At 62.4% G+C, this 20,335-nt stretch overlaps 1 long non-coding RNA gene across 1 annotated transcript; it reads left to right on the forward strand.

Annotated features, from left to right (window-relative positions):
* Positions 1-18,706: 18,706 nt before the first annotated feature.
* On the forward strand, positions 18,707-20,193 carry LOC122116125. Its single transcript, XR_006148897.1, has 3 exons — positions 18,707-18,846; positions 19,213-19,277; positions 19,451-20,193. It is a non-coding gene; the product is annotated as an uncharacterized LOC122116125 (long non-coding RNA).
* The last annotated feature ends 142 nt before the right edge of the window (positions 20,194-20,335 follow it).

The following is a 20,335-nucleotide window of genomic DNA, read 5'->3' on the forward strand; positions in this document are numbered from 1 at the left end:
AGCGGAGGGACTGCCCAGAGGGAGGGCCAGGAGTGGAGGACCTGCCCAGAGGGAGGGCCAGGAGTGGAGGACCTGCCCAGAGGACCAGGAGCGGAGGGCCTGCCTGGAGGGCCAGGAGTGGAGGACCTGCCCAGAGGACCAGGAGCGGAGGGCCTGCCTGGAGGGCCAGGAGTGGAGGACCTGCCCAGAGGGAGGGCCAGGAGCAAAGGACCTGCCCAGAGGACCAGGACTGGAGGACCTGCCCAGAGGGAGGGCCAGGAGCGGAGGACCTGCCCAGAGGGCCAGGAGCGGAGGACCTGCCTGGAGGAGGGCCAGGAGCGGAGGGCCTGCCCAGAGGGAGAGCCAGGAGTGGAGGATCTGCCCGGAGGGTGGGCCAAGAGCGGAGGGCCTGCCTGGAGGGAGGGCCAGGAGCGGAGGGCCCAGGGCCGTCTCCCGTCTCCAACCACTTGGGGTTAAGGCCGCTCTGCAGACCAAATGCCCCCGGTGCACCCAGGTGACACCCACCACACACAGTCTTTCAGAGGTAACTGGACACACTGCCTACTGTGCTGCATTGTCCTAGAATCTAACATAACCCAGTTACGAAGAACCCTCTTCACTGCAGACCCAGGAGGCAACGTCAGGCCTCTCACTTGATCTGTAGATAACTTCAGTACCCAGGAACAACTCGGGTCTGTCAAGGGGGGAGGTCCACGTACCTTGAGCCTGTGGGGCTCACGGTGAGCATGTCCTGACGGTCGGCACGCCTGCAGCTCTGCAGCCCCTGAGAACGCTGGCATGGGGCGGGGCAGAGTGCTGCGTGTGCCCCAGGCTCAAAGCTGCCCTTGGGGACAAGCCCGTGGCCACCAGGCCGTCTGGAACAGCGTTGCTCCAGAGTGGCCTGGCCAAGGCCTGACTCTCATGGGAATCGGGAGCACGGTTGGCTTGATGTGCGTGTGATGTGTTTAGTGTTGAATTATGTCCAGGAAACCTGTCCACGAGACCCGTCCACAAAGCAGCAGCACTGGCTTCTGACCTTGTGTGATCATCTCTGCGGACAAGCCATGCCCCGGCTCTTATCTCCTGTGGAGTTCCCCCAACACACTGCTCAGGACCACAGCTGGACAGCACCCGGCAAAGTCCGTCCCCAAGGATGCCACACCCATACCTGTGCAGAGCGGCCACTGAGAGAAGGTGTGAGATGAGACCCGGCTCGAAGGGCAGCCCGGCCCGGGGCGGCCGTCCTGAGAAGCGGCGCTCACCATCACCTCTGCAATCAGGGCTCCCGCCTCCCTGTGCTCTGCTCCCTCCACACTGTCTCCTACTTCAGCCGCTCGCCCTGGCCTCCCTGGAGACTCTGGGCCTTGGCTCCTGTATCCATGCAGTGGCTCCCGTGTCCCGTGCAGGCTGTGGCTCCCGTGTCCCGTGCAGGGCTGTGGCTCCCGTGTCCCATGCAGAGCTGTGGCTCCCGTGTCCCGTGCAGGGCCGTGGTTCCCGTGTCCCGTGCAGGCTGTGGCTCCCGTGTCCCGTGCAGGGCCGTGGCTCCCGTGTTCTGTGCAGGGCCATGGCTCCCGTGTCCCGTGCAGGGCTGTGGCTCCCGTGTCCTGTGCAGGGCTGTGGCTCCCGTGTTCTGTGCAGGGCTGTGGCTCCCGTGTTCTGTGCAGGGCCGTGGCTCCTGTGTCCCGTGCAGTGCCGTGGCTCCCGTGTCCCGTGCAGGGCTGTGGCTCCCGTGTTCTGTGCAGGGCCATGGCTCCCGTGTCCCGTGCAGTGCCGTGGCTCCCGTGTCCCGTGCAGGGCTGTGGCTCCCGTGTCCCGTGCAGGGCCATGGCTCCCATGTCCCGTGCAGGGCCGTGGCTCCCGTGTCCCATGCAGGATGTGGCTCCCATGTCCTGTGCAGGGCTGTGGCTCCCGTGTCCCGTGCAGGGCTGTGGCTCCCGTGTCCCGTGCAGGGCTGTGGCTCCCGTGTTCTGTGCAGGGCCGTGGCTCCTGTGTTCTGTGCAGGGCTGTGGCTCCCGTGTTCCATGCAGGGCTGTGGCTCCCGTGTTCTGTGCAGGGCCATGGCTCCCGTGTTCCATGCAGGGCCGTGGCTCCTGTGTTCCGTGCAGGGCCGTGGCACCTGTGTCTCACGCAGGCTGTGGCTCCCGTGTCCCGTTCAGGGCCGTGGCTCCCGTGTTCCATGCAGGGCTGTGGCTCCCGTGTTCTGTGCAGGGCCATGGCTCCCGTGTTCCATGCAGAGCCGTGGCTCCCGTGTTCTGTGCAGGGCCGTGGCTCCTGTGTTCCGTGCAGGGCCGTGGCTCCCGTGTTCTGTGCAGGGCCGTGGCTCCCGTGTTCTGTGCAGGGCCGTGGCTCCCATGTTCCATGCAGGGCTGTGGCTCCCGTGTTCCGTGCAGGGCTGTGGCTCCCGTGTCCTGTGCAGGGCCGTGGCTCCCGTGTTCTGTGCAGGGCCGTGGCTCCCGTGTTCCGTGCAGGGCCGTGGCACCTGTGTCTCGCGCAGGCTGTGGCTCCCGTGTCCCGTGCAGGGCCATGGCTCCCGTGTTCCGTGCAGGGCTGTGGCACCTGTGTCTAGCGCAGGGCCGGGTGCAGATTCTTTGGACGAGCATCCTGTCTGTAGGAGTGTGTCCCTTGAGCTCTCAGGAACAGCCATGAGGAGGGCCATGTGCTCACACCCATCACCTCCTGGCACCACCTGTGCTTCTGCCCCCCCCCCATGTGGTCTTTCCTGGCGCCCAGTTGTGGCACTGGAGACATACTCAACACTCACTCCTTCCTGCTGGGTTAGTCACAAGGGTCCATCTGCCAGCCCAGGAGAACCATGCATCCATGGCACACTTGCCAGCCGTGCAGATGGGCAAGAAGGAAGGGGCGGTGCCACCCAGGCACCGTGAGGCTCTGGTCATCAGCTCCTCTCCCCCACCGTGCTCAACTGCTGTTTGGACGCAGGTTGGCTTCTCATTCCACATTAGCTTTGCCCAAATCATTCAGTTTGGGTCCTTGGCCCATTCATCTTGATCCCTGGAGATCATCAGGCCCAGTTCCTGTGGGCTCAGGAACTAGGGGAGAGTCTGGGGTTGCCAGCTTGCACCCCTGAGGGCTACATGGAGATTCAGGGCCAGGGTAAATACCAAGTCTACACACTGCAGCAAAGGACTAAGGTTCAGCTTGGCCTGGGCAGCATCCTCTTGATGGATCCTTGCCACAGATCCGGGGAGGTAAGTGGGTTTCCCTGTGGCAACAGGGTCTGCTCGGGCCAGGAGTCATGCTCACTGCCACTGGGGGCCCTGTGGTAACTTCGGAACTCTTTTCTGGCCTGTAGACTGAGAACACAGACCCCCAGGTCTGGGACACAGCCCAGGACTGGGTCGGGGAGGTCGGTTGTGAGAACACTGTCCGCATGCTGTCAATCACAGTAATGTATGGACCCGCGATCAAAGGTCCGGGCTTTCTGTCAGCCTAGGGTGTGATCTGTCCTCTCGGAGGCATTGTCCTGTGTGTTGCAAAACTCACTTGAGTTTGAAAACAAGCCACATCCATACTCGCAGGACAGGGCTAACCCTTAAGACGTCTGTGTCTCTGTCATGAGGGGACGTGTCCGCGAGGCACTGATTCAATAGGAAAATTCCTCCTGCCTGTGACCCGCACAGACCCCCCCGTCCCTCCCAGCGAAGCAGCTCCTCCGTTCCACTCTGACAGTCCATCGAAAACATCTCTCCTCCAACTGGGGTGCGGGGTGCGTCCGGGCACCACTGGGGTCGTGCAGGGTTTGAAGTTCTCTACAAGCTCTGACCCCGTCTTACCCACAGTAAAGTGATGTAAGTGTTGCTGTCCTTGGACCCCTGGCAGAAGGAGCAATGTGCACAGCCAGGCAGGGCAGCAGGCACACGGCCGGGCAGGGCAGCACGCATGCCCGGGTAGGGCAGTGGGCACACAGCCGGGCAGAGCAGTGGGTGTGGCCAGGCAGGGCAGTGGACACACGGCCGAGCAGGGCACCAGGCATGCCCGGGTAGGGGAGTGGGCACAGCTGGGCAGGGCAGCGGGCACACAGCCGGGGAGGGCAGCGGGCACACGGCCGGGCAGGGCAGCGGGCACGGCTGGGCTGGGCAGTGGGCACACGGCCGGGCAGGGCAGTGGGCACATGGTTGGGCAGGGCAGCGGGCACACGGCCGGGCAGGGCAGCGGGCACACGGCTGGGCAGGGCAGCGGGCACGGCTGGTCAGGGCAGTGGGCACAGGGCTGGGCAGGGCAGTGGGCACACGGCTGGGCAGGGCAGCGGGCATGGCCTGGACCTCCAGAGCTCTTGCTCTGAGCTGAGCTGTGCAGGAGGCTGCTGGGAGGGGCTTCTTCCACAAGCAATAAATATTCTGCTGGCGCCTTGATTCATATGCTAAGGAGCATGGAATTAGGCCTTAATTGGTATAAGAGGAAAGTGGCCACAGCTGCTTCAGCCCCGCAGGTGGGATGCAGCCTGAATTGTGTTTAAAAATAAGCAGAGGGGAGCTGCAGGCAGCAGCTGGGAGGCAGGGGGGGGGGGGTTGGGAAAGGGGGAGGGGGGAGGGAGGGGAGGGAGGCTGGGGAGGGGGGAGGCTGGGGAGGAGGGGAGAGGGGGGAGGCTGCGGAGGGGGAGGGAGGCTGACCTGGGTGCCCCGACCTGACCTCAGAGGTGCGGCCTGCAGCCCCGGGCTGGGCCCAGGCCTCACCCTCAACCTGTGGCCCAGGAGCCCGGCACTTTTCACTGGCGCCGGCCTGGCCCTTCTGTGGTGAGGCACGTGGAGCCAGAGCCCGGCGGCAGCAGCCAGTGCCCACGGCTGCTCCATTGTGGATTCCTGCAAGAAAGCCAGTGGGGTGGGCTGCTGACGGAGCCAGGAGGTGGCCCAGCCTGGAGGTCAGTGTGTGCACACGTGTGGCGCTGACACTCCTGGAGGCCAGTGTGCATGCACACATGCGGTGACCATGCACTTCTAGAGGCAGTGTGCGTGTGGGGGGGATGCCACTCTTGGAAGTCAGCATGTGGGCACAGTGTGGGGGTGCCGAGCCTGGCGGGCTCTGTGGTGGTGGGCTGTAGGGCTCTGTGCGTCCGGCACACCATGATGAAGATCAGGACACGATTACAGCGCAGATCAGCCTCACGCACCCTTGGGCTGCAGCAGGGCCACCTTGCAGTCTGATGCCCTGGGCTTGGTCTGCAGCCATTCTGGGCGGCGCTGGTCTCCTGTGACAGGCTGTGGCCGTCTGCCTTTGTGTTTCTGCCTTAGTGAGCAAGCCGCTCTTTGTCCTTGCTGCCTCGGTTACACCAGCCAGTGCATGCCGGGAGCCGTGTGGAGCTGTAAGCCCCCAGCCCGGGGGGATGGGCACAGACACACCACGAGACTTGGCAGCCAGGCTCCAGGCAGGGTCAGGAGCAGGACAGAGACCGGGAAACGCTCCCGGCCTTTCATTCCGCGCCGCCTGGCCTCCCTGCCACAAGAGGAGCTGCGGGAGATGAGGGGGCCTTTGTGGAGGACCGCAGGCCAGTGGCCTCACTCGCGTGGACAGTTATGGGAGGCGGCCCATGGCAGGAGGAAAGGTTCCTTGTGAAGCAGCCGCTCCACTCCAGAAAGCTTGGCATCAAGGGATTTAGAGGCTGGGAGGGTTCTTTGTTGTCCCCTTGTTACCGTAACCCACCATTCGCACCCGAGGGCCTCAGGTCTGTGCCATTCTAAAGGTCTTGCTGGGCAGCAGACCTCTGCACCGCTCCAGCCTGAACTGCTGTGGTGCTGTCAGGGCCCGGTCTCCAGGCTGTGTGCGGCTGGCCCCGAAGCAGCAGTGACAAATGTTCCCACAGGCCGAGACTGCAAAAGAAGGGGGCGTGTGTATGCCAGCGTGTGTGCCAGGAGGGTCCGTCTGGTGCCAGCGTGTGCGGGGCTCACCTAGACAAAGCCCTGGGCCGGGAAAGCCTTCCTTCTTGGTGAGGGAGACGGAGTCCTGCCCTCTTCCACAGCAGGGAGGGGAAGCGGGGGGGGGGGGGGGCTGCCTCACCAGCCTCAGGAGAGCCTCAGCTCTGAGGGCTCCCGGATGGCAGGACTGGGTGCCTTGTAACCCCAACCCCCATTTAGGGAATCTCTGAGGGGCACAGGGAGCCCCAGTTTCTTTCACTGAAGACCACGGTGAGGCCAAGCGTGAGAACCTTGCTCTAGGGAAATGTCATGCATGGAATCTCTCCCTGCCGCCCAGGCCGCCCCTCTGCCGCCGCTCAGCACCCATTAGCTGTGCGACATGCTCAGACTTCACCACCTTTCAGGAAGGCGCAGCCACTGGCCGTGCTGTGTGTGAGATACATCCTTTCCCTAGATGCGTTAAAATATGACCAGGAGCATCTAAGAACCCAGGCAACGTGACGTTTGGATAGAGCCAAATAATACGTGCGTGCGTCCACATTCAGGTGTGTCTGGGAAGCAGAGTTAACTCCGGAGGACGCGCGAGGGTCAGCCCGGGCCAGCCTGGGCTGTGCTGAGCCACCAGCAGAGGACGTCAACGGTGTACAGACGGTGAACGTCCTCCAAAAAGAGGCAGACGTGACGCCGTGAAGCAGGACCGTCTGATGCTAGCACTCGGAGAAATGTGTGTGTGTGTGTGTGTGTGCGCCCCAAACACTCACACTTATTTAATCCCCTCCTGCCTGTCAGTGATGGTATCAGCTGAGGCCTGGAGAAGTCCATGACTTGCCGAAGATGGCACAGCGGACTTGGAGCTCGAACCCCAGACGTCTTCCACTGAGTACAATGTTCCGGTCACAGAGAAGAGCACGTGTCTGCTGAGGGTCTGGAGGGCAGGCTGGCCAGGGAGACCCCTGGGACCATGTCCCGGCGGACGGTGAGAGAAGGAAGCGTGGGGGCAGGCTCTGTGTCCAGTCCTGGACGCCAGGCTGTGCGGTGTGGCAGGGTCCTGTCCCGTGTGAGTTCATCACCCCAACACCCACCCACACAGGCCTCTCCTGCTCCCGCCACGTCTCGGCCCCGTCAGCCTGTGCTGAGACTGGAACTGTGTGCCCCAAGGAGACTCCGCCCCCGAGCTGCTTTGGCGGGGTGTTCCCTTGGGAGCCCTGGCGTGGGGGCCCAGGGTGGAGGTGCTTACAACCCACACCCCTAGGGTCTGAAGATGCCAAGGGAGCTGTGAACGCCCAGTCCTGGGCTTCTCAAGGGTTGTGGGGTGGGGAGGCTGTGTCTGGGATGGCCAGTACCCCAATCTCTGCACAAAGGCGTTTGTCAGTCCCTGCCACTCCTTGTTAACCCAGGAGCCCAAGCCAAGAAAGGAGTGCCGGGCAGCTTCCCCGCGGCCCCTGGCCCTGCCCCGGTGCACCAGGACTGTGAGCGCCCTTAGGGGAGTGCCAGGCTGCTGCTGGACACCGCAGGGGACCTCGTGGGCTGGCCCGCTGTGCGCTATTGGCCCTCTGCCCTCCCTCTGCCTGGCTGCCGCCTCCTTCACCCCTACTTCCAGGTCCTCATGCTCACACACCGCCTTAGACTCCTTTCTTGAACACAGGCCGCTTTTGGAAAATGAGCCCAGGAGTGGAGGGGGGCGGGGGGACGGGGGGTGTCACATGCTCTGCCCGCAGTAGCGCCCCCTGCAGGCTCCACTGTGTTCCGTCAACTTCTCGGGCGGGGAGACCACTGTCTGTGTCCCCTGCGTCCCCCGTGGCCCCCGTGGCCCCCGTGGCTCCCGTGGCTCCCATGGCCCCGCAGCCCCAGCTCAGCACCCTCTCCCTGTCCCCTGCCCCCCCGTGGCCCCCGTGGCTCCCATGGCCCTGTGGCCCCAGCTCAGTTCCCTCTCCCTGTCCCCTGCCCCCCCTGTGGTCCCCATGGCCTCGCAGCCCCAGCTCAGCACCCTCTCCCTGTCCCCTGCCCCCCCCCGTGGCCCCCGTGGCTCCCACGGCCCTGTGGCCCCAGCCCAGCACCCTCTCCCTGTCCCCTGCGCCCCCCCCGTGGCCCCCGTGGCTCCCGTGGCCCCCGTGGCTCCCATGGCCCTGTGGCCCCAGCTCAGTTCCCTCTCCCTGTCCCCTGCGCCCCCCCCTGTGGTCCCCATGGCCTCATAGCCCCAGCCCAGCACCCTCTCCCTGTCCCCCGTCCCCCCCCCGCGGCCCCCGTGGCCTTGTGGCCCCCACTCAGCACCCTCTCCCTGTCCCCTGTGCCCCTCATGGCCCCACAGCCCCCGCTCAGCACCCTCTCCCTGTCCCCTGCACCCCCCCCATGGCCCCGCAGCCCCCGCTCAGCACCCTCTCCCTGTCCCCTGCGCCCCCCGTGGCCCCGCAGCCCCCGCTCAGCACCCTCTCCCTGTCCCCTGCGCCCCCTGCGTCCCCCGTGGCCTCGTGGCCCCCGCTCAGCACCCTCTCCCTGTCCCCTGCGCCCCCTGCGTCCCCCGTGGCCTCGCAGCCCCAGCCCAGCACCCTCTCCCTGTCCCCTGCCCCCCCATGGCCCCGCAGCCCCCGCTCAGCACCCTCTCCCTGTCCCCTGCACCCCCCCCATGGCCTCGCGGCCCCCGCTCAGCACCCTCTCCCTGTCCCCTGCCCCCCCATGGCCTCGCAGCCCCAGCCCAGCACCCTCTCCCTGTCCCCTGCGCCCCCTGTGCCCCCCCATGGCCCTGCAGCCCCCGCTCAGCACCCTCTCCCTGTCCCCTGCCCCCCCCATGGCCCCGCAGCCCCAGCCCAGCACCCTCTCCCTGTCCCCTGCGCCCCCCATGGCCTCGCAGCCCCAGCCCAGCACCCTCTCCCTGTCCCCTGTGCCCCCCGTGGCCCCGCAGCCCCTGCTCAGCACCCTCTCCCTGTCCCCTGCGCCCCCTGCGTCCCCCGTGGCCTCGCAGCCCCAGCCCAGCACCCTCTCCCTGTCCCCTGCACCCCCCCCCTGTGGCCTCGCGGCCCCCGCTCAGCACCCTCTCCCTGTCCCCTGCACCCCCTGTGCCCCCCCATGGCCCCGCAGCCCCCGCTCAGCACCCTCTCCCTGTCCCCTGCCCCCCCATGGCCCCGCAGCCCCAGCCCAGCACCCTCTCCCTGCCCCCTGTGCCCCCCGTGGCCTCGCAGCCCCAGCCCAGCACCCTCTCCCTGCCCCCTGTGCCCCCCGTGGCCTCGCAGCCCCAGCCCAGCACCCTCTCCCTGTCCCCTGTGCCCCCGCGGCCCCGCAGCCCCAGCCCAGCACCCTCTCCCTGTCCCCTGCCCCCCCATGGCCCCGCAGTCCCCGCTCAGCACCCTCTCCCTGTCCCCTGCGCCCCCTGTGCCCCCCATGGCCTCGCAGCCCCAGCCCAGCGCCCTCTCCCTGTCCCCTGCCCCCCCATGGCCCCGCAGCCCCCGCTCAGCACCCTCTCCCTGTCCCCTGCCCCCTCTGTGGTCCCCGTGGCCTTGCGGCCCCCGCTCAGCACCCTCTCCCCTGTCCAACTTTTGTCCACGAGCACCACATCCCAGCAGTGCTTAAGACAAACCCTGGAAAGGATGAAGGAGCGTCGGTGACAGAGGGGTGCAGAGGGGTTCAGGCCTCCTGGGCTCTCCCTCTCCAGCCCAACCTTCAGAGCCAGGAAGGAGTGGGGAGGGAAGAGGCGGCCTTGGAGCAACAGACAGAAATACAATGCTCTGGGAAGAGCAGGAGGGCCAAGTGCACGTGAAAGATGCCGGCAAGCCGCGTTCGGAGCTCTCCAAGCAGCCGTCTCCTCTGGGTGGATGGGATTCTGCCTTCTGGCCCTTCTTGTCCTTGGGGTGGGCAGCCCCAACTCGAAGCTCCTTCGGGGGCCCCAGTCACCCACCAGGTGCATTCTGGCGATGTAGAAAACACAGCACCAGGAGGATGTGCTTAATTCCCACCACCTCCCTCCTACAGCCTCGTGTTCTGGAATGGGGTCTTCTAGAAACAGGTGAGAGTTGTATGGAAATTTTGGGGTAAACATGATGGAGGAGAGCGTCAGACAGCATAACCCAGAGACAAGACAGGGTCTCGGCAGCCCACACGCAAGCCAGCCCTGAGAGCAGGTGCTGGGTCACGCAAGCTAGCCCTGAGAGCAGGTGCTGGGTCATGCAAGCCAGCCCTGCGAGCAGGTGCTGGGTCATGCAAGCCAGCCTGTGAGCAGGTGCTGGGTCACGCAAGCTAGCCCTGCGAGCGCTGGGTCACACAAGCTAGCCCTGCGAGCAGGTGCTGGGTCACGCAAGCCAGCCCTGAGAGCAGGTGCTGGGTCACGCAAGCCAGCCCTGCGAGCAGGTGCTGGGTCACGCAAGCCAGCCCTGCGAGCAGGTGCTGGGTCACGCAAGCCAGCCCTGAGAGCAGGTGCTGGGTCACGCAAGCCAGCCCTGCGAGCAGGTGCTGGGTCACGCAAGCTAGCCCTGAGAGCAGGTGCTGGGTCACGCAAGCCAGCCCTGAGAGCAGGTGCTGGGTCACGCAAGCCAGCCCTGCGAGCGCTGGGTCACGCAAGCCAGCCCTGCGAGCAGGTGCTGGGTCACGCAAGCCAGCCCTGCGAGCAGGTGCTGGGTCACGCAAGCCAGCCCTGCGAGCAGGTGCTGGGTCACGCAAGCCAGCCCTGAGAGCAGGTGCTGGGTCACGCAAGCCAGCCCTGAGAGCAGGTGCTGGGTCACGCAAGCCAGCCCTGCGAGCGCTGGGTCACGCAAGCCAGCCCTGCGAGCAGGTGCTGGGTCACGCAAGCTAGCCCTGCGAGCAGGTGCTGGGTCATGCAAGCCAGCCCTGCGAGCGCTGGGTCACGCAAGCCAGCCCTGCGAGCAGGTGCTGGGTCACGCAAGCCAGCCCTGAGAGCAGGTGCTGGGTCATGCAAGCCAGCCCTGCGAGCGCTGGGTCACGCAAGCTAGCCCTGAGAGCAGGTGCTGGGTCACGCAAGCCAGCCCTGAGAGCAGGTGCTGGGTCATGCAAGCCAGCCCTGCGAGCGCTGGGTCACGCAAGCTAGCCCTGCGAGCAGGTGCTGGATCATGCAAGCCAGCCTGTGAGCAGGTGCTGGATCATGCAAGCCAGCCTGAGAGCAGGTGCTGGGTCACGCAAGCTAGCCCTGCGAGCAGGTGCTGGGTCACGCAAGCCAGCCCTGCGAGCAGATGCTGGTGGGATCCACTTCATTCCATTCCATCCTGTCCCACCCCACTGGCCCCAGCTCCCCGCCGCCCACCGCACCCCATCCCAGGAGGTCTTGAGCTCTGGATGGGCCTCTGGTGCATCCAGCTGCGCTGTATTGCTGGCGTCAGGAAGCAGCTCTGGCTGGCGTCTGGGCCAGGGCAGAAGAACACAGCCCTGGGTCTGGTCCCGCCAGCCTCTTCCCACATGGCCGTGGGTCTCTCTTCTGAAGCATCCGTGTTCTTATCCAGGATCCAACTTGCCCCCGGCACATCAAGTAAAGTGAAGTAGGTCTGTCCCAGGCTCTGGCAGATTTCCAAGGCCAGACAATGACCCCTTTCACGGAGGAGCCTCGAAACTGGGCTCTGATTACCCACGGCCCTGATGCTAGGAAGTTTATGTTTAGATCAGGAAGAGACGGTGGCGGAGGGGAGACGGGTGGAGCCCTGCTGGCCCTGGTCAACCACTGGCTCTCAGGGAGAAAAAGACGTGCGTCTGGAGGAGCGCAGTCATGCCCACGTCTTCCCAGCGGAAAGGTGAGGCGCAGCTTACGAGAGCAGCGCGCTGTCCTCGCGCGGGCCCTGTGTGCACGGAGAGTGTGTGGCCCGACGCCGCGTCCTACACAGGCCTCGGCTCGCCTGGTGGGTCTCCACGCTCCTGTCCACGCCGCGTTGGTGACCCCCGCCCTTCCTCCACCTCAGCTCCACCTCTTTGGTTCTTGTACAGCCGTGGGGCCAGGACGGAGTTCCATCCTGCCTGCGCTCAGCACGGCCACCATCAGCGAAGAGTTAACCATTCACCCTTGAGAGCTGGCAGGCAGGGGCATGGCGGCGGCCGGCGCGGCTCAGCGAACAGCCTGTGGATCTCTAGAGGCCTGTAAGAAAAGAGTCAGGACTCTGTGATACAAACTTGCCAACTGTCCTGGGGTGGTTCAGCCCAGGCCTCGCTCAGGTAAGGTAAGGGACAGGTAGGCAAACGTCCAGTCCTGGAATCGCCCCAGCGGCTTCCAAAACTGTTGTTGGATGGACTTGGAAAAATCAGACAAAGATGCTCCTGCCTCCCTAGCCGAACTCTTCACAATTGGTTCATAGGGATTCTGGAAATTCACAAAGGGATGAGCCTGCCCCCCCCCCAGCTCCCCCGGCCCGCCCCCCGCCCCTCAGCCGCCCCTGGCAGTACCCCTCTCAGAACCAACGTCTGCCATTTGCTTCCGACCTTCTGTGCTGAAAAGAAGTCCAAGGCACCCACAGGAGAAGAGGAACTTAAACACTTCCTCTTCCACACTTGCCACTTCATCTGGCTCGTCGGCTGCTTCCCCTTTGGCGGACGCAGCCAGCCCACGTGAAGTTATTTTGAGCCTCTGATTTCTTCCTTGCAAACACCTTGTCCCGCCCTTCCCCACCTCCCTCCCAGCCAGTTACAACCAGGAAGTCTTGGGGTGCCCTGCTACGCTGCCAGAATTCGTTTTCAGATGTCATCCATCTGGAATGTACAGGTGTTTGCCAGATTGCTTTCTATTCGTGGTAGAGGTGGCGAGAATTATTTAATATAGTTACAGATCCTTATGTAATGATACGTAGAGAATGCTATGTAGCATAGCGTCACAGTAAGTGTTATATATCAGTATACCTGCACAGCCTGGCGGCCACAGGGCTCTGCCACCCTGGAAATCTACCCCTCGGGAACAAGGACAGAGCTGGCCCCATGAGGGCCCGGAGCTGTTTGCAGAGGAGCCTGGAGCAACCTCTAAGAGGAGTTCATCCCGCCCTGTGTGCACATGCACGTGCACACACAAGTACATGTGTGCACACACATCGACAAGCACACATCCACACACGCATCCACATACTTCCCCTCCCTCTTCTCCAGGCCTCGTCCAGCCGTTCCCTCTACGGGGCCGGGTGGGGGTGTCTTCCCGGTGGAAGGCCGGGAGAGCACCTGACGCTCCCTGTGCCAGCAGCCTGCGGAGCCCGGGCTCCCCCCCTGCACCGGCCCACAGCCTCTGCTGAGAAGTCTGCAGAACACCGGCTCCCAGGACGAACTCTCACACATGGGCGGGGTTGCTTGACTGAGATGCTGAAAGCCACAGAAGAGGTCCTGCGCTCTGCGCACGGCATGTTTTAAGAAGCAGTGAGCACACTTCCTCCCCTCCTTCCCTCTCTCCTTCTTCCTTCTTCCCTCCCTCCCTCTCTTCCTTCTCTCCCTCTCTTCCTTCCCTCTTGCTTTCTAGAGGAGCGTCTGTTCTGCCCTGTGCTCCGTGCTGTGCACTGTGCAGGAGGGGGGGTGGGTCTTTACGGTGTGGTGTCTGCACGTTCAGAAGCCCCTTGGTGCAGTTTTCCTCCAGCCTCAGGGGAGCCGCCTGAGTGGAGCCAGTTCCCTGCTTTGGTGCTGGTGAACGTTTGATAAGCCACACGGCCACGTTGCAATCTCCCGTTCCAGCAGCTCAGTTGTTGATATAGATGCGGAAGAGCAAGTGCAAGCATCTCTTAAAATGTGCGAGGAGCTTGACTCAGAACGTATGGAAGGAGCTTTATCCAAGGCGCTATCTTAACACCTGGAAACACAGAAACCTGGTGAACCTGCAATTCAGAAGTAGCATGGCCCAACCACCCTGACAACAGCCGTCTTTTCTTAAGTGCTTTTACATGTCAAATACATGTTAATTTGCTTTAAATCCAGGATCTCATTTAGTCCCAGCAGATAAGGAAAGTGCCACAGAGAGGCTGGAGAGAACACAAAAGTCACACAGCCACTGCAGGCACATGGACTAGCAACAAAGTCTCCTTGTTTCAGAACCTGAACTCTACTCTCTGGAGGTCTTCATTAATCACATAAAGCAAATTCGCTTAAAGTCACTCAAATTCAAAGTCAACAACATGAAACTGGAGATTTGCAAACAGATTCACCTCCCCTCCCCCACGGATCACAGGATTATGTGTTCACTGTAGTTCTAAAGAAGAAACATTAGTGAGGATTTTTTGCTACAGTTTTCTGCGCAGCGTTTTACACGGCTCCCATCTTCCCTTGGCTTTGGGAAGCAGGGCCACAGCAGGAAATGGTGTGAGGGTGAGGCTCTGTGTTCCAAAGGTCGGCAGGTCTCGTCCTGCGTGGCTCCGCCTCCCGCCCCGTGTCTGCGTGGGTCACCGCGCCTCCTCACCCCATCCAGATCTGAGATCTGTGGCGTAGTTTGCCAGCAGCGTGCATGGGGTTCGGACGTTCAACTCCAGTGAGCAACACGGCCATCGACACCCACGGTGGCTGAGCTGGAGCCGGCCTCCGCCCACCCTGCGCTGTTGACGCTGTGCAGTGGGCGGGGGGGGGGGGGCGCGGAGGGGAGGTTTCACCCGTTCTGCTGCTGGCCGGGGCAGACACCAGCCAGGTCCCACGAGGATGGGACCCCACACCAGGCTCCGGCTCTCAGAGCCTCTGCCTGGCTGAGCCCAGCTCCTTGGGGTCCCCGTCGATCCGAGGCACCGGGGTGGTTCCGGGTTTTCATCGCGCTGGGCTCACGTGAGGACGCACATGGGATCGCGTCCCTTCTGCCAGACTCTGCTCCACGCACCTGGGGTCCTGGCCCAGCCCTCACCACCATCATCCCACAGCAGGCCGCTTCTCCAGGAAAGGACACGTGGGCCGCTCCTCTGTCCTCCTGAGCACTGTGTGCACGTGTGCCCACACGTGTGCATGGTTGAGAAGGGAGGTAAACCACAGAACTCCCTCTGCTCCTTCCAGAGGTGTCCACAAACACAAATGATTATTTCGGAAGGCGCTGCGCCCGCCCTCTTTGTTTAGTGCTCAGAAACTCTGAGTCATGGTTGCCACAGGACCTCGGCAAAGCCCAAAGCCCTCCTCCCTTCCCCTCCCTTTCCACCTGCTCCAGCTACATATTGGGTGCAAAGGTCACAGCAGAGGCGGTGGCTGAGAGCCAGGCCGCATTCCCACGGGGCTGGCGCTCCCAAGAGGCCAGGCCGCTTAGGCTCCAGCATTGGGAGGAACCAGCGCCCGGGTCCAGCAGAGCCCAGGCCTGGCTGAGACTATTTCTGCAGTTATGGAAACCTGGTAATGTTACCACAGCCACAAAGCCATGGGAGCCACAAAGCCACGGGAACCACACTGTCCACAGAGACCCCACAGCCACAAAACCACGGGAGCCACACTATCCACAGAGACTCACAGCCACAAAGCCACGGGAGCCACACTGTCCACAGAGTCCCACAGCCACAAAGCCGCAGGAACCACACTGTCCATAGAAACCCACAGCCACAAAACCACGGGAGCCACACTGTCCACAGAGACCCACAGCCACAAAGCCACGGGAGCCACACTGTCCACAGAGACCCACAGCCACAAAGCCACAGGAGCCACACTGTCCACAGAGACCCACAGCCACAAAGCCACAGGAGCCACACTGTCCACAGAGACCCACAGCTGTGAGTCCAAGGGAGCCACACTGTCCACAGAGACCCACAGCCACAAAGCCACAGGAGCCACACTGTCCACAGAGACCCACAGCTGTGAGTCCACGGGAGCCACACTGTCCACAGAGACCCACAGCCGTGAGGTTGAGGGGGTGTCAGACTTGAGGGCTTCGGAGCTGGTTTCCAAGTAGACTGGCCTCTTGGGTGCCCAGAGTACACTGCGCAGGTGCATGTGTGTGTGCACATGTGCACCCGCGGAGCCCAGGGAACTGTCATTCAGTGATGTGGGGGTGAGACCCACCATGCTGGCAGAAGGAACAAGTCTAATTTTAGACTGTCCGATATCAGCACAAGATCGACTCTATTGCTTTGCACTCAGTCTCTGCCACAGAGGGTGGTCCTGCCTGTGGCAGGTGCGTTGGGGTGTGGCGGGCGGTCCCTGTGTGGTGGTTGGGGTGTGGCGGGCGGTCCCTGTGTGGTGTTTGGGGTGTGGTGGGCGGTCCCTGTGTGGTGGTTGGGGTGTGGCAGGTGGTCCCAGCTGTCCTGGGCATGCTTGCCAGGTCACTAGTGGAGAAGATTGCCCGTCATGATGCTCATGTAGAGCCACGGAGGCCATGGACGCTGCAGGGGGCCGCTGCCGGCTCTCTCCATTCTCGGCTTCAGACTTCTCATCACCAACTGGGACACACAGGCAACAGAGCAGAGTCTGTGTGGGCCACATGCAGGTTAGAGAATGAAACCCTTTCACACCACACACCAGCGCCCAGCTCTGCAGACCACGTGCCCCAAGAGCCCACACCACAGGCACCTGTGTCCGTCATCTACCATCCCTGTCCAGCCGCTGTGGACCCTCCAGGTTACACGCTGGATGCTGCCACCCACCCTAGGCTGGACACCCCACGCTGGGCATCCCACACTGGACACCCCATGCTGGGCCCCACCCCACGCTGGACCCCACCCCAGCCTCAGGTGGCAGGTCCTCAGAGCCAGGACTGGCGCTGATGTCTGTGCTGAGAAGCGTTTTGATGGAGCCAAGGCAGCTTCCCTCCGGCTCTTGATGTTCTACTAGGCTGTCCCGCCGTGGCTGGGCGGAGCCCCTCTCCATCTGTGGGGTTTCTCGCTGCTGGCCCTGCGCTTGTCGAGTCTGGCCATGCCAGCGAGTGCTTGGCACTGGTGGACACAGCCTGGGGGGAGGGTCGCACCTGCGCTGCCCGGCAGGGCCAGGGGTGGGTGCACACTCCCAGGGCAGCCTGATGGATGGGGGCTGCACCTGTGCTGCCCCTCAGGGCCAGGGGTGGGTGCACACTCCCAGGGCAGCCTGATGGATGGGGGCTGCACCTGCGCTGCCCGCAGGGCCAGGGGTGGGTGCACACTCCCAGGGCAGCCTGATGGATGGGGGCTGCACCTGCGCTGCCCGCAGGGCCAGGGGTGGGTGCACACTCCCAGGGCAGCCTGATGGATGGGGGCTGCACCTGTGCTGCCCCTCAGGGCCAGGGGTGGGTGCACACTCCCAGGGCAGCCTGATGGATGGGGGCTGCACCTGCGCTGCCCCACAGGGCCAGGGGTGGGTGCACACTCCCAGGGCAGCCTGATGGATGGGGGCTGCACCTGCGCTGCCCCTCAGGGCCAGGGGTGGGTGCACACTCCCAGGGCAGCCTGATGGATGGGGGCTGCACCTGTGCTGCCCGGCAGGTCGGGCGGGGGGCTGGCGGGGGCGGGGGCACTCCCAGCACACCCTGAGAAGCTCAGCCCCAGGTCTGCCAGCCTTTCGGGTCGCCCATAGAGCCCCTGGGGATGAAGGTGGGTCCTGGACTCCCACAGCCCAGGCCTCGGGCCAGGAACCTGAGCCTCTTCCCCAGAGTCCAGGGCAGCTGCTAGAGGCCGGGCGTGAATGACCGCGGCCCTCAGTCATCGAGTCTGTGGATTGTCCACCCCCGTCCCGTAACCAAATCCACCAACACAGCCTCTCGGCTCGCGTTCACCAAAAGTGCATTCTAAAGGAGGGGATTCAACACAAAAGAATGTTTTTAAATAAGGTTTCCAGCCCGGGGAATTTCCCAGACCTGACGTTCATTCCCTCCTTCGAATCCCCTGCCACTTCCTAACTGCTTCTGCATCCTGGCTGCACAAAGCATTTGCTGGCATGTTTGGCTCACATTCGCAGAAGTCCTGTGAGGTTTTTATCCCCATTATTTTCTCTCCCTCTAATTTTATTGTATTTTTTTATTATTATTATTTGCAGCACTGGGCATTGAACTCAGAGCCTCATGCTCTTGCTTGGCTGTTTAGTTTTTTCTCAAGGCTGGCACTCTACCTCTTGGGCCACATCTCTACCTCTGGTTTTTGCTCGTTAATTGGAAATGCAAGTTTGGGGAGTTTTTCCGCCTGGTCTGGCTTCCAGCTGTGACCCTGGGATCTCAGCCCGTGAGCAGCAGGGTTTGCAGGTGTGGCACCAGAGCTTGACTTGTTTCCGTCAGTTAACAGACGAAAGGACCTCATTCAGAATGGTGAAGGAAAGCATCCAAGTCTGCACAAATTGCTTGCGGGCCTGAGGCTCAGCTCTGGCGGCGGATGGTTCTCATGCCCTCCCCCAAGGCTGGGCCTCAGTGGGACCCACAGCACACGCCTGCTCACGCCTGTGTACACATGTCTACGCCTGCACACTCTCGCCCCTGCACGCACACATCTGCACACCCCTGCCGTACATCCTTTGCAGTTCTGAAGGGGGGGGGGGGACAGAGTTCTTGGCCTTGCGGCTCGGCTGGGGTGAGGATGTGCTCAGGCCACGCAGACAAGCGGGTATGGCCTTCTTAGCCTGCCCTGCTATGTCCCGCCTCCGCCCGCTCCTGTGAGCCCGGACCCCAGCAGCTCCTCTGTGCCCGCAGGAGGCTAAACACCACCAGCGCCCGTCCTGCTGCTGAGGCCAACCCCAGAGGGTCTCATTATCCACACGGCTGCAGCCCCAGCCCCAAACCCATCTGCAACACGTGCTCCATCTGCCTCGACACCTTTCGAGTTCAGCTAAATCATCCTTGAGAGGAATACAGCCAGCCACAGGCCCTTGACATCGGCCGTGGCGGCCATGGCAGCCTGCTCCCAGGTCCCTGCCTTTACAGACGCACCAGCAGGTGGCCGTGAGCAGCAGAAATGGAACTCCCTGGAGGGCGTGGTCACGTCCTGTGGGCGTGGCCCGCAGATTCACAGGGCAGCACAATACAGCCTCTTCTTAGATCCTGGAATGCTGTCTGCTAGGAAATGCTAAGGAAAAGAAAGACAACTCACAGCCCAACAGGTTTTACTGAACAACTTGGGAAAGGCAACCAATCATCAGCCTGGCTGGAGAAGAAATGGTGCATGATTTCCTTACAGCTAAGGTCTCATTTTATTAGGTAGAGAGAGCTAAGTTATGCAGGGCAGGGGGCAGGGGTCATTTGTCATGGGACGGGAACAGGAGAAGGGGCTCTTTGTGCGGAGATCGGATCTTCTCTTGAGTTATAGGGAGGGCTGTGTGTGTGTGTGTGTGTGTGTGTGTGTGTGTGTGTGTGTGTGTGTTTGCAGCAGCTGTTGTCAGCAGGCGTGTCTGCAGTCTGGCCATCGTTGCATGGGTTATCTCTTCCACAGCTGTCTAGGGAGGGGGAGCTGAGGGAGATGATCCTGGAGGTCTGCAGCAAGCGCATTTCTAAAATGGTGCTGTGGGGGTAAAGGTGAGTGTGTCTAGTCTGTCATTTTCCAGCAGTGTCCTAATCTCCTTCCAGATGCCCCGACTTCCCCCATGTGTGCCTGTGGGGGCGCAGACACCAGACTACAGCCACCGGACAAGGTGCGTCGCTGCTTCCTGCCCACACCTCAGGCTTGGCCTGAGAGCCCCGAGGACACACCAGTGCCGTTCATTCTCAGTACGGGGCACGGGGCAGCCGCCGGAGGGAAGGAATCTTCTGGAGCAGTGTGCGTGTGGAGCGATGTTGAAGCCGCCACATCTCTGTCTTTCCACAGAAGGTGAGGATTCTAGCACAGCACCCGCCTGGCTCCTGGTGAGCCCCCTCCACCGTCCCCACCGTCCCCACCGTCAGCAGCTCGTGGGCATTCTCGCTGTGGCAGGGCTGAGGGACTGCCGTGAGGAGGTTTGCCCCACCAAAGCCAACCCAACGCCAGAGCCAGCCCCAGAGCAGCCCAAGTCCAAGGCGTGACCTGTGGCCTGTGCAGGTGAGAGGGTGGACGAGGAAGACCAAGGCATGGTAAATACTGCCGGAAATTCAATCATCTCCAGCTAAGAGCAAATACAGATGTCCATCCTCCACCTCCCGTTAGAGTATAGGACCAACAGCATTTTAGGGGGAAATGAGACAAGTTAAATTGAGGAAACAGGCTTGGTGAGGCAACTCAGAAACATGCTATCTCGAAGCACAGGTGCGCTCTGCTTCAGAGAATGACAACAGGACATGTCCCTTCCTGAGAGAAATGCTCCCCAAAGTAACCAAAGGGTGGGCCCGAAATGCCAACAACCAGAAGGGTAACCAAAAGCCAGAAATGTAGGAAGTGTGTTAACACCAAGAGTGACTGAAAGCAGAGATGAACTCCTATCTTCATGTCAGACCCGGCCATTACCAAATAAACACCCTGACGCCAAAGAGCCGTGCGCCTCCCCTCTCCAGCACCCACATGCTGATAGAGTGTGTTGCGGTTTTGCCTTTGTCTGCTGCTTGCTAGCTTACTTACTCAATAAAATCCCACTGTGATTCGCCCAGAAATTCTTACTCTGTGATCACCGCAGTCAAGGACCCTAAGGGAAGAGCTCACACTGGTTTTAAATTTACTTTCTTATTTCTATAGAGGTGATATGCAGAGGGTTGCGCTTAGGAGTCAGGTGACGAGGACATT

Source organism: Dipodomys spectabilis, unplaced genomic scaffold, assembly GCF_019054845.1.
Source record: "Dipodomys spectabilis isolate Male_0828 unplaced genomic scaffold, ASM1905484v1 ptg000126l, whole genome shotgun sequence".
Classification (NCBI taxonomy): domain Eukaryota; kingdom Metazoa; phylum Chordata; class Mammalia; order Rodentia; family Heteromyidae; genus Dipodomys; species Dipodomys spectabilis.